Source organism: Nothoprocta perdicaria, unplaced genomic scaffold (assembly GCF_003342845.1).
Source record: "Nothoprocta perdicaria isolate Ctin4 unplaced genomic scaffold, notPer1 scaffold_6, whole genome shotgun sequence".
In the NCBI taxonomy this organism is placed as follows: domain Eukaryota; kingdom Metazoa; phylum Chordata; class Aves; order Tinamiformes; family Tinamidae; genus Nothoprocta; species Nothoprocta perdicaria.
This window is the reverse complement of record NW_020455865.1, coordinates 9,202,256-9,207,314: the sequence shown is the minus strand read 5'-3', so window position 1 is coordinate 9,207,314 and position 5,059 is coordinate 9,202,256.

The window sequence follows — 5,059 nt, the reverse complement described above, 5'->3', positions numbered from 1 at the left end:
AGCTGAGGAGCTCGGGATGAAGGCCTTGCTGCACTCGCTGCACTTGTTGGGATGCTCATCAGGGGGACTGGCAGGTGTCTGATCAGGTCAGAGCCCTTCCTGCATTTGCTGCATCTATGGGGTCTCTTTGGTGCAGGGGCCTTGAGGAGGGCACTGTTGGGAGCTGCACCTTCCTGAGATGTCCAGGGCTGGTGATGGCACCTGCCATTGCTGCTCTGCTCTGTGCCCAGCAACCTGGGACAGGGTGTCCTTGCAGTCCCCTTGTACGCCAGCCTGCTCAGCCATCTCAGCAGCCATCTCAGTCTTCATCTCTTCCTCCTCCACCAGTTTCTCATCATCTGCCAGAAGAAAGAAAACTCAGCTGTAACTTCTGTCATGGACCATTCAGAACGTAGGTATGAAAACATCGTCTGGGCCAGCTTCTTCCCAGGGAGCGTGCAGGGTACCAAGCTCCGAGCTTCCCAAAGACAGCATTCCCCTTCCCAACCCTATGGGCATGTACAAGACCAGGATGCAGGGAGCTGCCAGCCAGGCAGGGCAGGGCGAGCAGGGTGCCACCCCTCCTGGAGGTGCAGCCTGCTGCTTCTGCTGCCGCCCGGCCACGCTGCCCTCCGAGCCCGGCCTCTGGGCAGCACAGACGGCTCACACAGTGTTCCTGCAAGCACAAGAGCCCTTTCCCCCTGAGGATCGTTACCATGCCCAAATCGCTGTAGGACTCCTCCTCCTGGAGACGGGGCTGAGGGTAACGGCAGAGGTGAGGGAAGAGCTGGGATAAGGCGGTCCTTCCCCAGGACAGAAATCCTGCAAAAATCCTTCCCACCCTTGCTCCCTAGTCTGCCCTCTCCCCTCTCCAGCCCAGCGCCCTTGTCTTGCAAGGGCACCTTCCAGCTTCACTTGCCTCTGCCTGCCCTGAAGCTGCCTCTCCCTTTTGTTTTTTAAAGACCAAGGTTACCTAATCAAAGCTGGCAGGCAAGCCAGGCTGGAATACCCTCCGTGTTTTGCACATCTGTGACCTCAAGCTGGTGTGGATGAGCCACAGAAACGTCACATGGGCTCCCTTGCAGTTGGGTATGATAGAAGAGGGACACTCCATGGACTAGCTGAGCAGGGCATGCCTGGGACAACATGACCATGGCCAGGGACTCTCCCGCTTCCAGCAACAGGAGAAGAGCAATTGGTTGCAAAACATTCACACAGGAAATGTCCATGTGTCCAAGGCACCCACACTGCAAAACAGATGCACAAACCTGGAAGGGGAGCCTGGAGGAGAACAGCACTCTGTCCTATGGGGAGATGGGGAGAGCTTGGCAGGTCCAGCCTAGCCTGCTGCAGGCCTAGAAGTGCACAGTGGCGCTATCCAGAAGGAAGAAAAGTTATCCAAGATACTGTTGGCACAAGAACAAATTGGCCACCAGTAAATTTCAGCTGGAAAGGAGCAGGCAGCTGTGAGCATTGCCCAGGCTGCAGTGACCTTCCGGAGACAGGACTGTAAAAAGCCCAGCTGCCGCAGAGCTGGCGCCGGGTGCCCAGTTGAATCAGACAGTGCAGAAGGCGCTCGTGAAAGCGAGGGCTGGACGCAGGGCGAGGATCCCTTTTCTTCCTGCCCGCTGGCAGCTGCTTCCCTAGTGCTTGGTGATGCTGCTGCAAGACGCCGACGGGGAGGTTGGCAGGCAGAGAGCGGAACAGAGGCTCCTCACATCTCAGTTATTACGCGGATTGAAGAGGCTCTACGAAGACCCTCCTTGGCAAGATCCACCGTCCTGGCAAGCGGCCGCGGTGGGAGGCGGGTGCCGGGCAGCCCTCAAGCAGGTGGAAAGTCCCTGGCCCGCTCCGACCCGTGCCTCCTGCCTAAGCATCTCTCCTAATGATTGGAGCTCTACTTCTGCACACAGGCTATGGGTCAGTTTGGGAGCAAAAAAAGACAGAGCCTAAGGCAGATCCACATGGTCTTGCACCTCAGTGGGGCAGGCTGGGACCCCAGGGCAGGGCCTGCTGCTCTTGAGATGTGGTTAGGATGCAGAGCTTGAGCAACATGCAAGCAGAGCCGCTTGGGAACAGGGCTACAAGGCACAAATCTGGAGCAGAAGCGCAAAGGAGACCGTGCTGCCGAGGCGCTCACGCTGTCTGAAGGAAAGCTAAGGAGCTGGAGAGTGACAACAGCGACACCCTCCGAGCGAGAAGTGACATGGACTCGCTCCCGAGCGGTCAGGATGGCGCCCCGACCCCTAAGGAGCTACGGGGGAGCGTTGGGCCAGCGCCAACAAGAGGGACGAGGTGGCCAGGACACGCAGCACTGCTGCCACGCCACAGCAGCAGAGCACAGATGCCGGGCAGGGGGGCAATGCTGGCTCTGCTTTCAAGCTCATGTAGGAAAAAGAATCAGTCCTGCTCTGGGGAGCCAGGTTTTTCCCACCGGGGCTGAGCAAGGGCCGTCGTGGGTTGTGGAAAACCCAAGAGCAGGTTGTGGTGCTGGTTACGGATCGTGCGTGCTCTGCTGTGCACATCCCAGCCAGATGGGAAACTGCGGCACGGAGCTGCCAGCTACACAGGGCTGGAACTACAGGAGGGTTTAGCTGCCTGCTTTCTCCAAGGCTCCCTATTCCCTGCCCGCAGCCTCCAGAGAGCAGCTTTTCACTGCTAGCCACTCACGGCGATATGCGAGCCAGCAAGGCTTGCACGGGACACAGGGCTCAGCTGCAGAATGAGCCCAGGACACTGGGCAGGGGAGCCCGGGATTTGCGCTAGGATTTGCCCAGGATTTGCTGCATTGCAGCCGGTCCCTCGGGCACCCCGGGGCACAGCCACCTCCCTGCCAGCCCAGGGGCTCTCCCTTGTTTCCCAGCATCCCAGACCGCCTTGTGGGAGCCCACGGCACCGCCCTCCAGCCCCGTGCCCTCGCTCACCTGGCAACACGGACGCGCACGGCAGGCTGCAGGGCGCAGCGCGGGGTGCAGCGCAGGGAGCAGGGAGCAGCGCAGGGCGCAGGGAGCGGCGCAGGGAGCAGCGCAGGGAGCGGAGCAGCGCAGGGAGCGGGGCAGGGCGCGGGGCAGGGCGCGGGGCAGGGAGCAGGGAGCAGGGAGCAGGGAGCAGGGAGCAGGGAGCAGGGAGCAGGGCTCCGCGCGCTGCGCTGCCTGCCGCCTCCCTGCAGACCAGACGTTGGCCACGCTTCTCTTTTGTGCAATTTTCCCCGGGCAAAGGGCGCTGGGAAACGTAGTTTTCGCATGCAATAACCCTCGAGACGAGGCGGTTCCCTTTGCAAAGTGCTGCGGGAAACGTAGTTCAAAGTCCTGGAGGATCCAACTGCAATTTCAGGCCACACTTTTGTCCCCTGCCACCTTGCTGCTTCCCCAGGACCAGAAGCAATGTCCAGCTGTGCATTCCTTCTCCCTGGGTGGAAGTGCCTGGCAGGACTCGGCTCTTGCTTTGAGCTACATCCATCTGGGAATTGCCCTTTCCTCCTGCCCTATCCTTCTGGTGCCAGGGCTGAGCCAGGGGCAGCTGTGTGAGCATGTGGACGTGTTTGGGGTGCAGGGGCTGATTACACGGGGCAGAAAAGCCCAGCCCTGCTGTGGGGTGGCAGGAAAATGGTACCTCTGAGGAAATGCTCCTGGCAGAGGAGATGCTGGAGGTAGCTGCAGCAACACAGGAACACCCCACATGGCTTCTGGTGTTTGGGGGCTCTGTCCCCATGCTGATCCTGGGGCCCAGCTTCATCAATACCGTTTTTTTTTTTCCTTTTCCTTTCTTTTTCTTCCTTTTCCTTTTCCCTTTTCCTTTTCCCTTATCTTTATCTTTTTGTCTTACTTTTCATTTCTTTTTTTCTTTCTTTTTCTTTTTCTTTTTTTTTTTTTTTTTCCTAGAGGGAAGTAAGGGAGGGTGTTTGGTGCTAGTGCCAGTGCCCGTGCCCCATGGCAGAGCCTGTGCCCATGCAGGTCCTGGTGCTCACACCTGGTGCCGATGTTCATGCTCAAAATGGTACCTGTGCCACTGTCTCTGCTGATAGCAGTGCCAGTGCCCATGCTGGCATCTGTGCTGGTGTCAGTGCTAGCGCTCAGTGCCAGTGCTGGTGTTAGTGCCTGTGCCCGATGTCGATGCCTGTGCTGGTGGCAGTGCTGGTGCTCATGCTGCTGCTGCTGCTGCTGTCGGTGCCACTGCCATTGTCAGTGTCCCTGCTGCTGTCCGTGCTGGTACTGATGCCATTGGCAGTGCCCACGTCAGTGCCAGTGCCACAGCTAGTGACCATATCCCTGCCCCTGCTGTGCCCATTCCAGTGCCTAGGTGTGCTGCTCAGGGCTGGTGCCAGTGTCTGGAGCTGCCAGTAGCGGCTCACGTCCTCAAGCCAGTGCTGTTGGGGGTGTCTGTGCGGGTGCCAGTGCTGGTGTTCGTGTTCATGCCAATGCTGGTACCCATGTCGCAGGGCTACGAGGGTGATCAGGGGCCTGGAGCATCTGCCCGCTAAGGAAAGGCTGAGGGAGCCTTTCCCAAGGCGTTCCCAACCTTCTTGGATGCAGCCTGTGCCCTGTGCTCTGGGTGACCCTGCGTGTTCAGGGGGTTGGACTAGATGATCTCTGGAGTTTCCTTCCAACCTTAAGGATTCTGTGATTCTATGATTCCACAATGTCCATGCCTGTGCCCATGTTGCTGCCCATGTCCATGCTGGTGTCAGTGTCTGTGCAGGTACCAGTGCCTGTGCCCATGCCAGGTGTTTTGGAGGTGTCTGTGTGGGTGCCAATTCCGGTGCCTGTGCTGGTGTCTGTGTGGGTGCCACTGCCTGCGCAGTTGTCCATGATGGTGCCCGTGCCAGCACCCTGGCAGGGACCAGTGCTGGTGTCTGTGCTGGTGCTGGTGTCCGGGTTGGTGCTGGTGTCTTGGGCGGGGTCGCTGCTCGGTCCGGTGCTGGTGTTTGGGTGGGTGCCTGTGTCCGCTCTGGGGCCACTGCTGGTGTTTGGCCGGGGACGCTGCCCGGGCCGGCCCCAGGCACGAGCCGCTGGCCGAGCCGGGCCGGGTGCGGGGCGGGGGTCGGGGTCGGTGTCGGAGCCGGGCGCGGGGCCGGTGTCGG